Genomic DNA, 20082 nt, shown 5'->3' on the forward strand with positions numbered 1-20082 from the left:
AATCTCATCTTGAATTGTAGCTCCCAAAATTCCCATGTGTTCTGGGACGGACCTGGTGGGAAATAACTGAATCATGGGAGCAGTTTCACCCATACTGTTCTTGTGATAGTGAATAAGTCCCACGAGATCTGATGGTTTTATAAAGGTTTCCCTTTTTGCTTGGCTTTCATTCTCTCTTGCCTGCCACCATGTAAGACGCGCCTTTTGCCTTCTGCCATGATTGTGAGGCCTCCCCAGCCACGTACAACTGTGAGTCCATTAAGCCTGGTTCCTTTATAAATTACCCAGTCTCCGGTATGTCTTTATCAGCAGCATGAAAATGGACTAACACACCCCATCTCTACTAAAAATACAAACATTAGCCGGGCGTGGTGGTACGCCTGTCATCCCAGCCACTCAGGACGCTGAGGTTCAAGAATCGCTTGAACCCGGGAGGTGGAGGTTGCAGCGAGCTGAGATGGCGTCACTGCATTCCAGCCTGGGTGACAGAGTGAGACTATGACTCAAAAACAAAACGAAACAAAACAGATGACGAAAAACACACAAAGAAACAAAACCTCTAAAAGAACAGATGAAGGTGTTAATCTTATCAGGTGTGAGAACAGCCTTGTGGTTATGTACAAAAAGTCCATATTTTATATTAACAGATGCACAGTGGAAAATGCAGGGGCAAAATGACAGAATGTTCCAGAATTTAGTTTAATTTAGTTGGAGCAAAAAAGTGGCAAAATGTTAATGAGCATTAGATCTGGATGACGGGTATGCCACGTGATGTTTGAAAATGTTCTTAATTAAAACCAACCAGGGCCAGGAGCGGTGGCTCACCCCTGTAATCCCAGCACTTTGGAAGGCCGAGGCAGGCCGATCATGAGGTCAGGAGTTCAAGACCAGCCTGGCCAAGATGGTGAAACTCTTGTCTCTACTAAAAATACAAAAAAATTAGCTGGGCGCAGTGGCAGGCACCTGTAATCCCAGTTACTTAGGAGGCTGAGGCAGGAGAATTGCTTGAACTTGGGCGGCAGACATTGCAGTGAGCCAAGATTGTGCCTCTGCACTCCAGCCTGGGTGATAGAGTGAGATTCTGTCTCAAAAAACAAACAAAACAAACAAACAAAAAAACATAAAGCTAAAGAAAACCAATCAAATTTCTCATTCCAGAGAGACTGGGTTTCCAAGGTAGATGGTGGGTTTTCCAGGCGACTGAATGAAAGGCCTCTGTTGTCTGCACTGAGAGCTCTGGAAAGCAGTGCTGTGTGCCGCAGCTGCCACCATGGGCCGCGGGACCTTGTATCCCTGGGAACGGTAGGTCCTGGGCACGTGGCTGGCACTGGCATGCACTGGAACCGCAGGGGGGCAGCATCTGGTTCACTGTCAGTGGGTGGGTACTACTCAGGGCCCGCACACTCCACTGAGGTCTCAAAATGCAAAAGGACGCTGGGCACGTAACTCAAGCACAGATACTGTGTTTTTACGAAGCCAGCCGAGGGCAGGCTCCCACTCCCTTTCCCCTAAGGGTTAAGAAAACTGGCAAACCCAGAAACCACTTACCCACACTTTGAACCTCTGGGACAAAGCCACTAATCCCACGTCAACGGCCGAGGCAGAGGCCGGTTCCTTGATTCAGCCTTCCAGAGACGGCTCTGGAAAGTTCCACACAAGGGCCACAGCACACGGCCTCCTCCTTGCTACAGGAACCAGCACAGGGGAACGGCTGCCCAACTGCAGAACTCCAGAGCCCACAGGCCCAGCCGCCCAGGTTTCTGAGCTCCCACAGGGACAAATGGCTCTGAAAACACCATCACCGGCTCTGCTCTCACTGGAGAGGGCAGCATGAGCGCAGGCAACCTGTGAAACCAGCCGGTGCAGCCCGGGTCTGGAGGCCACAGGGAGACCCGCCTGAGAGCTGGGCCCAGGAAGTGGGGTTGGCAAGGCCTTGACCTCCGTGGATGCCTGGGGCAGGGATGACTTCCTGAGGGGACGAAAACGTTCCAGATCTTTTTTTTTTATTATTATTTTTTGAGACAGAGTCTCGCTCTGTCACCCGGGCTGGAGTGCAGTGGCGCGATCTCGGCTCACTGCAAGCTTTGCCTCCCGGGTTCACGCCATTCTCCTGCTTCAGCCTCCTGAGTAGCTGGGACTGCAGCGCCTGCCATCACGCCTGGCTAATTTTTTTGGTATTTTTAGTAGAGACGGGGTTTCACCATGTTAGGCAGGATGGTCTCCATCTCCTGACCTCGTGATCAGCCCGCCTTGGCCTCCCAAAGTGCTGGGATTACAGGCGTGAGCCACCGCGCCCGGCCCAGTCAGGTTGATTTTTAAAGATTTTCACAAATCTCTAAATTGTGGCTTGGTACCAAAGACAGATTTGTAATGAGCTCGCATCTCTCACGTCCTGGGACTGCACATTTCCCCCAGTATCCTCATTTGTTTCCAGTTTGACTTTCAAGAAAAATACTGGGCTCCGAGACATACAACGATCTGCGGATTTGCAAATCCCTACTAAAAGTGCTTCCGTGTTTCTGGAGGCCAGTTCTTTAGACTCCTTGATTTAAAAATGGAAACGCATCACACCTAAGTCAGGGCCAAATGCAGCACGCATCACAGCACCTCATGTGTCTTGGCCCAACTGATGGGCAGAGGAGAAGAGGCAGGAAGGTGCATGAAACAGAGACTCGGGTTGCCTGTGTGCCCATGAAAGGAAAAGATGGGGTCAAAGAGGGCAGCTGTAGGTCCACTGCTGCAGAGGCAGCGAGGGGGACCCACATGTGCCCTGGCCCATCAGCCTCCCTCTAGAGTCAGGGGTTCGTGCTGATCAAGTTGGAGATCATCCAAAGGCAGGGCCAGCGGCCCCCCATCCCCACACTGGCCCCTGTCCTGCCATTGCTCCCTTTTCCCACAGCTTTCTACATCCCGTCTCCCCAGTACATCCGTGCCTGCAGTCACAGCAGGCTCAAGGGGAGAGAGACGGGGCTGGCTATGAGGGCCACGCTGGGCCTAGCTATGGGAAGGACATGGAGCTGGTTGGAGGGAGAGCTCCTGAAAAAGTGGGGCCTCCTTTCCTGCTGACGCCCTGGGTCATTTCATTTCTGGGGTCCCAGGGCCTGAACATCCGCAAGAATTGCTGCTGTCGCCCAGCCACTGTAACAGGAGCTCTGTGTCCCTGGCAACAGCGAGTTCCATTCCAGGCACCTTCACCTGCAGGCTGGGAGGTGCACCTGGGCTTCCCTGGAGAAGCCCCGAGCCAGGCCTGGCAGGAAGCCGCTCCCCCAACATTGTCTGCTGGGGGCAGTGCAGGCACTGCGGGGCAGGGTCACCCATTTCCCAGCCCCTCAAAGGTGGCAATGGCCAATTCTGACGCAAAACCAACTGTGTCAGTCACCCCTGGAGTATGTGTGGGCTCAAGGAATGGCAGGGCCAAAGCCCTCCAGCAGATGGCAAAGTTAATTCCAACCACACCCACCTTGGAGCCCATCCCGACACGGGACAAAGGACCTGGTTAAAGCACTTTCCAGGCCCCAGGGCAGCCCCAGCAGGCCCGGCGCACAGAGGAGCATCTGGTGGCGACCTTCCTTGAGCACAGTGATGCTGAGACAGACACATGGCAGGTATGGAGCTGAGGCCCAGGATGATGCAGTGCCTGAGGGCTCAGAGCCACGGAGCCCTGGCTCGTGGGTGGACGGCTTCATGCATCACCTGTGTGAACAAAGCCCTGGTGCTGGCAGGGAACCCTCATGTGCCGACCTAGAACCTTCTACTAAGTACTCATCTTCCATTGCCCTGCAGGCCACCCGGAGGACACAGGGACAAGCGTGCTGATAACAGGGAGCAGCACAGTGAAGCCAGAGCAAAGCCCCGCCAGGCAGGTGCTCTCTGCTCTGAGCCCTCCAAACAGGATGGGTACCAGGGCAGTGCTGTGAGGAGCAGCAAGACAAAGTCAGAGAGAGGCCCTGCCAGGCAGGTGCTCTCTGCTCTGAGCCCTCCAAACACGATGGGTCCCCAGGCAGTGCTGGGGGGATAGGAGGACTAAAGTCTTAGTTGCCCAAGCCATCTTTCAGAACATGTTCCTAAAAAGGCACAGGACGCATCTCTACTACAACAAGCAGGGAAGTATTGCGTGGGAGAATGCGAAACTCTCCTGAATTTTTTTTTTTTTTTTTTTTTTTGAGACGCCGTCTGGCTCTGTTGCCAGACAGGCTGGAGTGCAGTGGCGAGATCTTGGCTCACTGCAACTTCTGCCTCCCGGGTTCAAGCGATTCTCATGCCTCAGCCTCCTAAGTAGCTGGGATTACAGGCACGTGCCAGCACACCCAGGTAATTTTTTGTATTTTTAGCGGAGACAAGGTTGTTGGCCTTGTCAGGCCAGTGTTGGCCAGGATGGTCTCGATCTCCTAACCTTGTGATCCACCTGCCTTGGCCTCCCAAAATGCTGGGATTACAGGCATAAGCCACCAAGCCCGACCACTCCCTTGAATTTTTAAGTTAGAACCTGGAGCTTCAAAGGCTCATGCCTGCAGTGAGAAATCTCCCCTGGCTGGCCTCCTGGGTCTGCATGGCAGTTCTCCGCCTTCAGGAGGTGGAGCTATGCAAGGAGGGAGGCACTGATCCTGCTCGACCCAAACAAAAGCCATGCTTGCGCCTCAGCACTCACGCCTTCTCTGCCTTCCCCAACTCCATGCTCCTGAGCTGCCTGCAGACCTCATATTTCTTTTACATGGAAATGACCTCTCTGGACGCGGTACTGAGACTGCTCTCCTGCGAGGACTGGCAGTAGCTGGAAGGGGCTGGTGTCTGGACTGGCAGAGCCAAGCTAAGCCCCTGATCAACATCACTGTGAGGCAGGAGAATAGGGTCTGGAGGCAGGGAACCTAAGGCCAATTCATGCTGACTTCTTAGAACTAAATCCAAAAGAAAACCCCAACTTTCCATCCCCAAGTAACAAAAGAACCAGAGGCTACTCCCTTCACACCGCCCTGCTTTTCCACTAGGCAGATCAAGAACTGGAAGTACCTCTGATTGGTCCCCTCCTGCAACCAATCAAGCTGTTCTCAGGCCAAGTCTTCATTTACATAGGAGCGTAACTTTGTAAATTCACTTCAGCCTCTGATTGGTTGCTTTCCACAACCAATCAGCTATTTGCATAGGATGTAACTTTGTAACTTCACTTCAACCTCTGGTTGGCTGCTTTCCTCAACCAATCAGACTGATCACAGGTCATTTTCATTTACATAGGGCATGCACCAAATAACCAATGGGAAACCTCTAGAGGGTATTTAAACCCCAGAAAATTCTGTAACCAGGGCCTGCTCCCACCCTATGGAGTGCACTTTCGTTTTCAATAAATCTCTGCTTTTGTTGCTTCATCCTTTTCTTGCTTTGTTTGTGCTGTTTTGTCCAATCTTTGTTCAAGATGCCAAGAACCTGGATATCCTCCATCAGTAACAAGTGCCCAGGAGCCCCATGTGCTCAGCCCACAGGGGGCTATGGTGCGAAACTGGAGGAAGGGCTGCCAAGATGTCTCCAGCACCCACAGGTGTGTCTGCCATCCCCCACCACTGTCGGGTGCTGAAAATTCAGAATCTGGGGGACACAGAATGGACTGCGTTTCAGTTACCAGAAGGGTTTCCTGACACCCTCATGATGCCCACAGGGTGCTCCACTTGCACCCCAGGTAAGAAAGCCAAAAACAACCCTGTTTCCTAGTGCCCTCTCTCCTTGGCAGTCCCTGTTCTAATGCCCCAAGTCCACGGGGGCCTCCTCCTCCTTCAAAGGCACTGCTTCAAGACCAACGAGTCATGCTGCACTTGGAAAGGCCGCCCGCTTAATGGCTTGAGAGGTGCCCTGGCCTCCGCCCATGACCTCAGGAGCAGACTCCCAGTGTTCAGCTGGCCATGGCCACACTGCCCTGCCCTCCCTTCTCTTCCTTCCCACCCACAGCTCCTCCCTGCCAGTCCCTACCTGCACTCTGAGCTCCTAACATGCTCCCAGACCCTGCAGGGATCTCAGGTGTTCTGACACGGCTCTCCTGCCGCATACTTCAGCTTCTCAGCTGCAGCCTGAAGATTCTCCCACCTCCCTCAGAACCTCTGGGAAGGCTGCATGAGACGCTGCTTCTAAAGGCCGCCCCCCAACACCTGGTCCAGCTCCTCGGGCCCTTCCTCTCTGGCCCAAGCACCCACTGTCTGACATTTTCAATCTCCTCTTTTGCACAAATTCCCCTCTGACAGGTTGTCCGCACCCTGCAGGCACCCATCTTGGGCAGGCCTCCCCGCCACCTCCTTTCCAGGCAATGGAACCACTTGTAGCTCAACACCTGCTGCCACCTTTCTGCTTTACTCCTGCCCTTCAAACACTTATTCCTCACTCACCCCACTTTCTGCCCCAGCACATTGGTGAAGGTGCACCAACAGCTGTCCCTCTGCAAAATCCAGAGCCCCTCCAGGAATCCCCACCCCAAACTCCAAGCAGCTCGCATCTCAGTAGATCTCCCTTTTGGGCCACCTTCCCCCTCTTCCTCTCAAAGTACCACCCCAGTCCTGCCCGTTAGCACACCAGGCTTCTGCTCAAGAGAAGCTCAAGGGAGATTAGCATGTGCTCATCCATACCACAAGAATTAAACACCACTTGCAGCTGCAAGGTTTACTAGCTTGAAAAATCCAACACTCATGAACTCCACACTCCTGTCTTTGGGGTGGAACAGGGGAGAAAAGGAGAAACACACTAGTGACAGACACAGGCCACTGTCTTGCACATCAGTGAAATGGGCTCAAGGGCTAAAAGTGGAGGATGTCAGCAGCTAACACTGTGCATGGCTTGTTTCTCAAATGAGCAGCTGCCTATGTGAGAGCAAGCCATCTCCTCAGCAGCCCTGGCTTCTTCCAAAGCATCAGAGCAGCAGGAAAATGAATCATTTACCAGGTGACAAGAAGCAAACACCCACCACTCTATTTCCAAACAGCCTCTCTCTGAAGACCATCGTGTGCTGAGGGGAGCCTGCAGAGTGGCCGCATACAACTCGATGCACATCTCTTCAAGGACAGATGAGTGACACTGGAGGATTCTGTTTTTACAACACTCTGGAACTGGCCAAACAAATGGCTGGTACTGGCACCCAGAGTGCTGAAGGGGGAGCTGAGAAGCGCGATGGCGACGTGCTACGTCTCGTTTCACAGTCGTCAAAATGTATGGATCTGCTGGATGAAGATATGTATTTGGCCGCATGTTAATTACACCTCGGTTAACAACAGCAACAGCCACAGGTGTTCTGGCAAGGTCCCAGGTCCTGACTCAATCTTCCCTGGGTTGAACATTCTGTCACGCCTTACATTTCAAACTGAGAATCCATTTAGTCATTAATCTATCGAAATTGCATCGAAAATTCAGGCCCTACCCTGGGCATCGGGGTCTCAGCAGTAAGCAGAGTCAGACTCTCTGATTATCTGGGGGGGGACATACCAGGGTGTTGTGGTGCTTTCTGGCACCATTACCTAAATACTCACAAACCCCACTGCATTTGCTAGAGGAATCTCACGGCAAACACGAAAAGTGCCATCCCCTGGGCTGAGCAGGGATGTTCCCGCACCACAGGGGTCACATGGAAGAAGGCAGGGATCCATCCCTCTGCAACCTCCTCGAAACTGCACCCAAGACACACAGGGTCCCCCCAGAGAGGAAGCCATCTGAGGCTGTTGTACTAACCCCCTTCTGCAGCCTGGGGGACAGCACCTTCCCTGCTCTTGAGCCAGGGCTGGATTGTAGGGGGCGGGGGCAGCAGGAAGGACGGCTCACCTTTTGTGGCCCCACTCAGTCAGTGTCAGAAGTGGAGATGACAAGGACGAAGAGGGGATGAGGAAGAACAGAGACAAGAACATGACCCAAGAGAAAGACAGAATGCTAAACAGGGGACCAGAAGATGTGCCGCCAAGACGGGACCCCGTGGCTGCCTCTCTTGCTTCGGACGAGTTTCCTTTTTTTGAGACAGAGTCTTGCTCTGTCGCCCAGTCTGGAGTGCAGTGGCGCAATCTTGGCTCACTGCAAGCTCCGCCTCCTGGGTTCACGCCATTCTCCTGCCTCAGCCTCCTGAGTAGCTGGGACTACAGGCGCCCGCCACCATGCCCGGCTAATTTTTTGTATTTTTAATAGAGACGGGGTTTCACCGTGTTAGCCAGGATGGTCTCAATCTCCTGACCTCGTGATCCGCCCGCCTCGGCCTCCCAAAGTACTGGGATTACAGGCTTGAGCCACCGTGCCCGGCCCCTTTTTCTGAAATAGAAAATTGGGGTGCAGATGAGCCTCTGCTCCCAGATCTCATATTCCCACTGAAAGAGCAGCTCGAGACAACTGAGGTGTGGGCTGGATGGAGCCAACAGGGTGGCTGCCAGAGCAGCACCTTTGTCCCTGTGATGCTTTCAGCTGGGATTTTGCAGGCAACCGCCTGATAGGTTGTGCCTGGAATATATTTCCTAACTCAGATTGAGTGAGTGGGTCAACCTGTTTGGTTTAAAAACAGAACAACCACAAAACTACCTGAAATAATACCAGGTTTGGGGGCAGATGGGAATCAAATGATAGTAAAATGTATTTACTCGAACAGCATTCTTGACTAACGCCCAAGACTAGACCCTGTTTAAGGCTCAACCAAGAACCTGTCTGTTCTTGGACAGAGAGCTTAAGGCTACAGGAAACCCTCTGTACTGCCTAGGAAGCAGCAGGTGAGATGGACATGGCAGCTCCTCAGTTTAAAAGGAGAAAGACCCAGAAAAAAGGGTTGAGTTTCAGGGCACTTCCTGTCCCTGCTGGCCCCTCCCTGGCTTCTTCACTTTCCATCACCATCTGCTGGGTTTTGTTGCCTTTTTGCGTTTTACTCTCTGCTTCTCTGGGTTTGCACTTAAGATCCTCTGGAATCAAATAACTATCAAATATAAATCTAGCCGGGCGTGGTGGCTCACGCCTGTAATCCTAGCACTTTGGGAGTCCGAGGCAGGCAGATCACTTGAGGTCAGGAGTTCGAGACTAGCCTGGCCAACATGGTGAAACCCCATCTCTACTAAAAATGCAAAAATTAGCTGGGCATGGTGGCTGTAATCCCAGCTACTTGGGAGGCTGAGGCAGGAGAACTGTTTGAACCCAGGAGGCGGAGGGTGCAGTGAGCCGAGACTTCACCACTGCACTCTGGCCTGGGCAACAGACTGAGACTCTGTCTCAAAAAAAATAAAAATAAAATAAAAGTAATCCAAATTTCTGCCTGAATCTGCCCCAGCAATTGCGGCAGACGGTTCCATTCTGTATCACTTGTTTCTGTATTACTGGATCCTTTTTTTTTTTTGCAATAACCTTGGGTTGTTTTTATTATCAGAAAAAAGTGAAGATGTTGTATGTGAAAATTATGAACATACACACAGACTTCTTTTTCTAAGAGACAGGATCTCACTATGTTGCCCAAGCTGGTCTCAAACTTTAGGGTTCAAGGGATCCTTCAACCTCAGCCTCCCAAATAGCTAGGATTTACAGGCACATGCCACCAAGTCTAGGTTGAATTTTTTTTTTTTTTTTTAAGTAGAGACTGGGTCTCCCTATGGTGTCCAGGCTGGTCTCCAACTCCCGGACTCAAAGGATCCTCCCACCTCACCCTCCCAAGTAGCTGGGATTACAGGTCTCAGCCACTGCATCCGGGCCAGCTTGCATTTCTTTTTTTCTTTTTTTAAACAGGGTCTCACTCTGTCACTCAGGCTGGAATGCAGCGGCACGATCTTGGCTCACTGCAACCTCCATCTCCTGGACTCAAGTAATCCTCCTGCCTCAGCACCCCCAGTAGCTGACAGTACAGACACTGAGTTACTACACCCAGGTAATTTTTGTATTTTTTGTAGAGGCTGGGTTTCACCATGGTGGCCAGCTGGTCTCCAACTCCAGAGCTCAAGTGATCCATCCACCTCGGCCTCCCAGAGTGCTAGGATTATAGGCCTGAGCCACCGCGCCCGGCCTCAGCTTGCATTTTTATATTAAAATAACCTCACAGGCTGTTTTTAGTTAGCAACGGCTTGGGTATTTAATAGTGTGTTTTCAAATTATGAGTAGTATTACCCATTTTGCCCTAAAATAGACTCAGCGCTGACTCTGAAACTGTGCCTTGGAGTAGCATGGTGTTTTGTGCACTCATCCCGGAAATAAATGTTCTAAACACAGAATCAAAGTCGCAAAGAAACAAAGAGGAGGCTGTGGACAAGGGGGGCCAAGCAGCCTGTATTCCTACATAACCATTAAAAAACCATTTGCGTGGCTATATAAAATCTAATTTTAAAAAATATTTAGAAATTTTAAGACAACCATTTCAAAAAAATCTAAAAAATGCATTTTCCTTTTCTTGAGAAAGGGGAGTCCTTTCAAGACTTTGTTTTAAATTTGTCAAAGTAACCCATGTTCACAGTAAAGTAAGAATTCATGTGCAACACAAAGCAAAAATTCAGAATCCTGTACGTACCCCATCCCTAGTATAATTACTATTAGGGGTTTATTGTGCTTACAACAAGAAAAATGCTTTTCTTAATAGGAGAGGGCTTGCCTGGTAAGGGGCCCATGGGTCTTCTGGCGTTGGGGGTGTACAGGTTACGTTCATGCCATGTCAGCTCGTCAAGTAGTGCACTTTTCTGTGTGTATACATCAATGAGAAGATTAAAAACGGGAGGCCAGAGGAGATGCAAAGTAATCTGAAACTAAGTAGAAAGACAAGGGCAGCAAGTGACAGACTAGCAAGACATTCTGAATGTAACAGACTCTGGAAAGAATAATCTCTGAACAGTTTACAACAGGAGTCAGAATAAGCTATCTTCTAGAAAGAAATAAGTTTGGAACACCATTCAACAGAACACCCATGAACACCAAGGGAATAGGGAAATATTGTTGCATTAACATTTTCCAGAAAAGAACCCTTTTTGGTACCTAAGGGAGAATTACCCACCTACTATTTTATAAAATGAAATTGCTTTCTTCAACAGTTGTTTTCAAGATGGGCCCCAATGTCAATACTTTGCTGGCCAAATCGACCCTATTTCAGGAATACAGTAAACAAAAAAAGAGAAACACCATTTGCTTTTTAGTAACAATAACTATATCACAAAAAAGAGCACTGAAAGATTTTTTTTTTTTTTTTTTTTTGGTATAAGGTCTGGCTCTATCACTCCGGCTGGAGTGCAGTGGCGCCATCTCAACTCACTGCAACCTCCACCTCCTGGGCTCAAGCCATCCTCCCACCTCAGTTTCCCAAGTAGCTGGGATGGCAGGTGCACACCACCATGCCTGGCTAATTTCTGTATTTTTTTAGAGATGGAGTTGTGCTATGTTGCCCAGGCTGCTCTCGAACTTGTGAGCTCAAGCGATCTGCCCACTTGGCCTCCCAAAGTGCTGGGCCCCTGTGCCTGGCCAAGAATATTTTTTTAACATGGTTTGTCAAACATGAGAAAATACCTTTCTTTTGTCTTTCTGTGGAAGCAAAGGGAACATTTCTCAAACATTTGTTCTGCATGTCTGTCCACAACCACCTCCTCTTCATTGCAACTTTAAATTTCTGTTTAGAATGTTTATTTCTGGCTTCAAAGCACAAAATACATGCTATTCCAAGTGTATGGGGGTTTAAGAGTCCATTTTAGGGCAAAATGGATAATAATTTCACTCATAATAACTTGAAAACACATTGGAACATCTCTAAGCTGTCACACTCATAGCCAATTCTCACGATGGCTTCTCCCTGGCTGAGATAGAGATGGGGAATCCCCTCTGAGTTGCTGACAAGGTGGGACTAGGGAGTGGCCCTTGTTTGCTTCCCTCTATCTGACCGTCTCAGTTTAGAGCTGTGGCCACCTTGGGGTGACTGGCACCTCCCTGCCCACCTCCACAGTGGGGCACTCTGGATCCATTAAGCAACACTCACTGTTGACAAGGACCCCAAACCACTTCCTGCAGAAAGCCCTGGCTCCCCTGGTTCAGACCCCCTTCCTATCACTCCCACAAGCACTACGCAAATGCCTTAGTGTTCATCGGCAAAATGTTAATCCTATTATATGCCCGTTTGGTTTTCAAACACAGGTCTCTCTTTAATCAGCAGTGTAAGATATTTGGGCTTCAGATAAGCCCTGACCTGTCCTGCCAGCCTCCTATCAGAGGTCATGCTAAAAAGAATGATATAGAGCCTGGCAAACTGTCTCACTCCTGTAACCCCAACGACTGAGCAGGCTAAGGTTGGAGGATGGCTTGAGGCCAGGAATTTGAGACCAGCCCGGGTGATACAGCAAGACTCCGTCTCTAAACATATATACATACATATATACATATCAAAATAATGATATGTAGGGAAGGAGTCCTGACCCTGGATCATTCTTTGCACTTCAAGGCACTCACAACTATTTGCTGAACCAAATTCGGCATTTGAACTTAGCCAGAAAGAGACCAGGACTTTCAGCGTCTTTTTGCAGATCAGCATTTTACTTGAAAGCACTTCACATGGACATAAGCAGAACCAGCTTCCATGCAGGGTCCACAACCCAGCCTTGCTTTCTGCAAACCAGGAAAAGAGGTGTAAAAGCCATGAGGGCGGGCTGGATGCGGTGGCTCAAGCCTGTAATCCCAGAACTTTGGGAGGCTGAGGAGTTCAAGACCAGCCTGGCCAACATGGCAAAACCCCGTCTCCACCAAAAATACAAAAAAATTAGCTAGGCATAGTGGCACATGACCGTAATCCCAGCTACTCAGGAGGCTGAGGCAGGAGAATAGCTTGACTCGGGAGGTGGCGGTTGTGGCGAGCTGAGATTACGCCACTGCATTCTAGCCTGGGTGACAGAGTGAGAACCTACGTTCAAACAACAACAACAACAACAACAAAAACAAACAAACAAAAAGTCATGAGGGCTTCATGGATTCCTTCCAGAAAGAGACGGATGGGGAGATAATGCAGATGACGCAGATGTGGAGGAGCTGCCATTTAAGAAAACAGTGTCTGATAAACAGCCAGCTTTCTATTCAGGTGAGAGCTGTCACCAAGCAAATGGGACCTCTGGGCTATTTCAGCAGAGCAAGGCCATGCACTGCCCTAACTCAGAGGGCTGAAGACTCTTCTCTGCATCTATCTGTTCCCTGTCGCTGCAATGTGACCATTCTGGATTCTGTATCCACCTGGTCTAACCACCGCTGCTAACAGGTACACCCCAGTCTCCAGTTACGAGCACCCAGTTAGCAATGACAGGGCACAATCCCTCCTGGTCTCCTTTTAGGTGTAAGTATCTTTCATCACTCAAATCTCCTCACATCCAGGAACTTTCTTCCATTCTCATCTGAAGCATGCTGTTGCTAAGCAACCCAGACAAGTCACATCTAAAGATACTCTCCATACTGTCCCAGAGTGGGCCTCGTCAAAACAAACACGGCGACAAAGTCACTTCAAGTTACAACCGGGAGAGGCTAAAGATAGGACGTACACAGACCTTTTAAAAAGTTGTCTGTGTGTTTTATTCTGGCATGCTGACACCAGACCATGCCTTGACTTTGCTACTTTCAGTTTAAACCATTGTCACAGAAACCCAGTGTCTGCAAGCTCAGTGAGATGAAACTCCAACAAACCACAGCCCAATCATGCACGCCCCATTCTCCAAGGGCAGATCTGCATATTAATGTAGAAAATCCTACAAGAAGGGAGATTAAGACCAGAAAGATAACTGGGACATATACTGCAGTCTCCCTCGAGTTTCTTCTGGTCTTTAATCTCATCTTCTCTAACTGAACTTAAAGCAGTTCACTGATATGTGTGTATTTATTTGTTTTTGCTCCAGATCCTTTTTAATTCAATGATGTTGAAGACTCCCCCTCTCTGCCTGTGCACACTGACCCATGTATCACAGAATTTCTACATCACAGTGCTACATGGCCTGCCGCATTTCTAAAGCCGACCTTTGGAGTCACATGACTTTCATGGTTCACTCAGTTAAGCATTAACTAAGAGTTTTATGCCTTCAATGCCCTGGTAAAAGGCAAACATCTGCAAACGGCAATCCAGTTCTGGCACTCCGATTACCACTCCAGATACCAAAGCGAACTACTCTGTTGGGCTGTTAACCTTTTCTTTCAAGATAAATGAGTGACACAAAAGCGTACGCCTCAAGGACTTGGCAGAGTGAAGACAAACCCACGAAACGGCCAATGTCCACGTTTACTGCAGAGTACCCGTTGCCTGATGTCCAGACCCTGGGTCCTGTCTCCGCTTGGGCACACAGATTTGTGGGTGGTCGTCCAGAAAAGGCCCACCACTTCCCCCCAGATTTTCCCAGCAGGACAAACCACAAAAGCTACAGATTCCCTCTACTCCCTGGGAAGTACCCAATCTGGAGAAAAAAGTCGGAGCTGGGCGTATGGGTTCTGTAGGGCCGGTCTGTAAAGGGCCAGGAACGTAAGGAATTTGTCTTAACAACCAAAGCTGGGAGAATAAGACTAGGAGGAGACCTAGACGGAGCCCCTGGCTTTCAGGAGTTCAGAGGAGACCAAACAAGTCGCAAATAACTCCAATCGGCGCAACAAGTACCAAAACAGGCCCGGACCAGGCCAGGCGGGAGCGGGGCGAAGGCGCAAATTGCTGACCCGACTGAAATCGCCTGGCCCTTCACCTCGCGCGACACCCCACAGGGTACCCATGAGGACCACCCTCTAGTTGCAAATTGTCCCGACCACCTGTCTCGGAGTCGGACACTGACGCAACCCCCAGGCAGAAGGCCCGACTCCCACCCAGCATTGAGAGCCGCGACCTCCTCAACCCTTGTCCCTGGCCAGCGCCCACGCCCCGCCGCCGTCCCCGAAACCGGCTCCCGGGAGGACCGTGCGCCGGGGGCGCGGGCGCGGCCGGGCCTGCCTCACCAGCGCGCTCTTACCCGGTGGGCGCTGGCCCCCCTGACCCCGGCGCGGCCTCCCTGCCTACCCCGCCCCCTCGGCGCCCCGCCACAGGCCCGAGCCCCAGCGGCCGCCCCTCACCTCGTGGGGGAGCCGACGGCCGCTGAGGGTATTGTAGGGCTCAGCGCATCCTGGAGGCGCAGGGAGCCGGGAAGTGGGGCCGCGCGGAGCCCGCAAGGAGTTATGTAACCGGCAGGGGCCGCAACCGGGACGGAGGCGGCATCTCGCGGCACTTCCGCCTCCCGCTCCCGGCCCGCAGCGCAGCCCGGAAACCCATTGGCCACCACCCCCACGTGGCCCCGCCCACTGAGGCCGCCGCCGCCGCCGCCATCTTGGGAGCGGGCAGGCTCCGTGCGAAGCCAGGCCCAGGATCCCGTCTGCGGGGTACTGGTGAGGGCCGGCTCCTTCCCTGTCCCGCGCTCCAGGAGGTCGCCGAGACATGGCCGGCCAGACCTCTGGGCTCCCCGGCCTAGCATGTGCGGACGCCGGTGGCGCGGTTTCCGGGCCGAGGTCCCGCGGCTCTACCGAGTGGCCCCCCGCACAGGCCCTGGCAGGCGCATCCTAAGCTCGCGAGGGCCTGCAGCGCCGGGCCTGGCAAACAACTGAAAGCAGGTGCACGAGGCTGGCTCCTGGCCGACCACCCCAAGCCAGCTGGCAGCACTACCCCGCGACAACACTGGATTCTCAGCCGTCCGATTCTGACGAAAAGCAGTTTAGGGCTGTCCCTGAGTAAAACAGGCAACTTCAGCTGCCCTCCGGTTGCAGGGGTTCTATAATGCAAAATCTAACGCAAAGTTTTTGTTGTTGAGACAGGGTCTCTGTCTCCCAGGCTGGGGTGCAATCTCGGCTCACTGCAGCCTCGAACTCCTGGCCTCCGCCTCAGTCTCCCAAGTAGCTGAGACCACAGGTGTGAACCACCATGCCTGGCTAATTAAAAAACAGGTTTTTTGTTTTGTTTTGTAGGGATGGGAATGTCATTATGTTGCCCAGGCTGGTCTTGAACCCCTGGCCTCAAGTGATCTGCCCGCCTGGGCCTCCTAAGATACTGGGATTACTGACATGAGCCACCACGACCAACCTGGGCTGTATATTTCAACTCCGAGCTTTCCAGAATCCAATTTGAAGAGAACTGGTTATAAGATTCAAGTCTTGGCTGGGCGTGGTGGCTCATGCCTGTAATTCCAGCACTTCAGGAGGCCGAGGCGGGTGGATCACCTGAGGTCAGGAGTTCCAAGCCGGCCTGGCCAATATGATGAAACCCTGTCTCTACTAAAAATACAAAAAAATTAGCCAGGCGTGGTGGCATGTGCCCATAATCCCAGCTACCGGGGAGGCTGAGGCAGGAGAATCGTTTGAACCCTGGAGGTGGAGGTTGCAGTGAGCTGAGATTGCGCCACTGCACTCCAGCCTGGGTGACAAAAGCAAAACTCTATCTAAAAAAAAATAAAAAAATTTGAGTCTGCATGTCATAGAGTAATTGTCCCCTAGTATCCACTGTCCTACTCTGCCATCTTCTCCTTTTAAAAAATAACTGCTTTATCATATCTTCTAGTAGTAACAGAATCCCACCCCCTTCAGCAGGCAGATCACTGTCAAGCTAGGCTTTTATTTCTCAGCCTCTCCTGCAGCAGGATCAGGCTATGTGCCAAAGGTTTCACCAGTGAACAAGAGTGAGCACGATGTTGGCAACTTCTGTGTCATGTGCTTAAAAGAAAATTGGTAAATTGTTAACAACTGGTGAAGCGCATTATTCTTTCAAATATTCAGGAGGTTTGAAATTTTCAAAATAAAAGATGCGGTTAAAAAAAAAAAGGAAATTGCTTGCCCTGTACTTCCTCTCCCCTTTCCCACTGGCTAGAAGGTGGATGCCGTGGGGAGCTCCATCAATCATAAAAACAGGCAAAACTTAGGTGCCTGCTACTCAGTGCAGTCTGCCGTCCAGGAGCAGCGGCATCACCTGGGAGCTTGCTAAAAATGCAGAACCTCAGGACTCAGCTGGACTGAGTCAGAATGGGCACTTAATTCAGAATCTGCATTCAACAAGACCCCCATGTGAGAAGCACAGTAGAGTTGGAAAAAACACTCCCTAAGTAACAACAGAGTAACAACATTTTATTGTTTCCACGCGGTGTGTGTGTGTTTGTTTTGAGACCGTGCCCGGCTGTTTCCAGGGTTCTATATACAGCACCGTTAAGAAGAACTGGCAAACAGAACGGCATGTACATCCCTTCAAACTTTACTCTCTTTGTGGGCTGGGCGCGGTGGCTCATGCCTGTAATCCCAGCACTTTGGGAGGCCAAGGTGGATGGATCATGAGGTCAAGATATCGAGACCATCCTGGCCAACATGGTGAAACCCCGTCACTACTAAAAATACAAAAATTAGCTGGGCATGGTGGTGCGTGCCTGTAATCCCAGTTACTGAAAGGCTGAGGGGGGAGAATCGCTTGAACTCAGGAGGTGGAGGTTGCAGTGAGCCGAGATCGCGCCACTGCACTCCAGCATGGGACAGAGCAAGACTCCATCTCAAAACAAAACAAAAAACCAAAAACTTGGGCCGCATGCAGTGGCTCACGCCTGTAATCCCAGCACTTTGGGAGGCCAAGGCAGGCGGATCACGAGGTCAGGAGATCAAGACCATCCTGGCTAATGCGGTGAAACCCCGTCTCTACTAAAAATACAAAAAAATTAACCGGGCGTGGGGGCAGGTGCCTGTAGTCCCAGCTACTTGGGAGGCTGAGGCAGGAGAATGGCATGAACCCAGAAGGTGGAGCTTGCAGTGAGCCGAGATCGCGCCACTGCACTCCAGCCTGGGCGACAGAGCGAGACTCCGTCTCAAAAACGAAAAAAACTAAAAACTCTTTTTTTGGCCATGCCCGGTGGCTCATGCCTGTAATCCCAGCACTTTGGGAGGCTGACATGGGTGGATCACTTGAGGTGAAGAGTTCGAGACCAGCAGACCAGCCTGGCTAACATGGTGAAACCCCATCTCTACTAAAAATGCAAAAAAAAAAAAAAAAAATTTGCTGAGCATGGTGGTACATGCCTGTAATCCCAGCTATTCGGGAGTCTGAGACATGAGAATGGCTTGAACCCGGGAGGCCGAGGTTGCAGTGAGCTGAGATCGCACCATCGCACTCCAGCCTGGGCGACAGAGCGACAGTCTCAAAAAAGAAAAAAATACTCTTTTAAAACACAAATGAGAAAATAACTATTTCTCCACGGCTTATGTGTGAGGCATTGTGTTAAACATGTTATGCAAGATCTCATTTATCTTCACAACAGTTCATTCGGTTAGGCACCATGTGTTACTACAGGAGATATTCAAGGTTATTTGTACCCTAAAAAAATTCCACCCTTTCTCTTTGTGTTTGTGGCACAGACTCTACCTCTTGTTCCAGTGTGTTCCCTAACTGGTCTAACCCATTAAGGTCATCCCATTCTCCCTTGGCTCCGTGATGAGTTCAGAGGACCCCTGCCTAAGTAAGTCAAGCAGAGGGACATGTGCGGTCACAGGGATGGTTCAGGAATGGGTTGATCGCCATCGACGTCAGGGCTGATTGGTTCTCCACCTCTTTGCTTTCGTGGTTCGTCTCTCTTTTTTTGCTATGTTTGAGTGTTTCTTCCACTTGATCTAACAGGCTACTCAGTTTGTGCTGACCATTCTCTCCTTCAGTTTATCTATTAAACTTCTGAGTTTCTTTTTTTTAAGCTTTTTGGTTCCAGAAAGTTTTGCTATAATTGAATCTCTCGCAGAAGTTCTGTTTCACCAGAGCCCTTTATTTATGAGAGTCTGTCTGCTCCTTCTCCCTCTGGCTCTAAGGCCTCTTCCAGCATATTATCGCTTTTCTCTTGCCTATTTACTCACGCCTCCTTTCACCCTCTGGCCATGGGTCTAGCACAGACACCTAAAGGTACTCCCGGCGGTGGGAAGCCAGCAGGCTCCTGTAGTGTAGCGACATACCAAGCTGCCAGGCCGTGGCACTTGCCTGTATCCTCATTCCTGTATCTTCAGCTGCACAACCCCCTTTCAGCCTTGGAGATAGGAAGGCAAGCAGGCTTCTCTGACCCAGGGAGAGCAACAAGCTACCATCTACATGGTCAGCCTCTGCCCTTCCTCTCTCAAGTCCCATGAATCTCCACGGCCAAGACTGCTCCTGAAATTAAAGCATTTTAGTTTTCACCCTAGGCCTCTTCCCAACAATCCCCAGGCTCTCATTTACCCACAGAGGAACCAAGTCCAGTATCCAACCCCAGGTGATTCCAGCCACCACCTCCCACAAACCCATGCCCTGCTCTGGATCCTGGCCACCAATGGCCCTACTCAAGCTCTATTTAGGAAAGGTAGTAGATGGACAGGGTTGGGGTGGGAGGAGAGGAGGGACAGGGGATCAGGTTTCCCCACTGAAACCTACACATTCAGGTCAAAAGCAATACTGCAACTTACAATCTTGTATACAAATCTGCATACGTTCTGATTATTTCCGTACAGAAAATTCCTAGAATGTTGGTTCAAATTATTATTATTGGCTGGGTGCAGTGGCTCACACCTGTAATTCCAACACTTTAGGAGGCTGAGGCGGGCAGATCACCTGAGGTTAGGAGTTCGAGACCAGCCTGACCAACATGGAGAAACCCCGTCTCTACTAAAAATACAAAATTAGCCAGGTGTGGTGGTGCGTGCCTGTAATCCCAGCTACTTGAGAGGCTGACGCACAAGAATCGCTTCAACTTGGAAGGTTGCAGTGAGCTGAGATCATGCCATTGCACTCCAGCCTGGACAAGAGCGAAACTCTGTCTCAAAAAAAAAAAAAAAAAAAAAAAAAAATCATTATTTCATTATTGGAGACAGAGCCTTGCTCTGTTGCCCAGGCTGGAGTGCAGTGGATCTTGGCTCAACGTAGCCTATGCCTCCCAGGTTCAACCGATTCTCTTGCCCCAGCCTCCTGAGGAGATGGGACTACAGGTGCATGCCACCATGCCCAGCTAATTTTTTGTATTTTTAGTAGAGACGGGGTTTCACCATGTTGCCCAGGCTGGTCCTGAACTCCTGAGCTCAGGCAATTTGCCTGGCTCAGCCTCCCAAAGTGCTAGGATTACAGCCGTGAGTAAAATTATTTTTAATTAACCATATTTAACTTTGGAAACAAACCCTAGATTG

At 50.6% G+C, this 20082-nt stretch overlaps 1 protein-coding gene across 4 annotated transcripts in view; it reads right to left on the reverse strand.

Annotated features, from left to right (window-relative positions):
* The window catches only part of NAA60 (N(alpha)-acetyltransferase 60, NatF catalytic subunit), a 42012-nt gene that overhangs the window by 12944 nt on the left and 8986 nt on the right, over positions 1–20082 (reverse strand). The window contains exon 4 of one of the 4 annotated variants that reach the window (XM_030799198.1): positions 18911–19078. The exons of 2 other annotated variants lie outside the window; for them this stretch is intronic. The gene's annotated coding sequence lies outside the window, so the exon portion shown is untranslated. Of the gene's footprint in view, positions 1–15003; positions 15201–18910; positions 19079–20082 lie in introns of those variants that run through there. One more of the 4 variants, XM_030799195.1, reaches the window with a different exon arrangement.

The sequence above is a fragment of the Nomascus leucogenys genome, chromosome 18, assembly GCF_006542625.1.
Source record: "Nomascus leucogenys isolate Asia chromosome 18, Asia_NLE_v1, whole genome shotgun sequence".
Lineage (NCBI taxonomy): Eukaryota > Metazoa > Chordata > Mammalia > Primates > Hylobatidae > Nomascus > Nomascus leucogenys.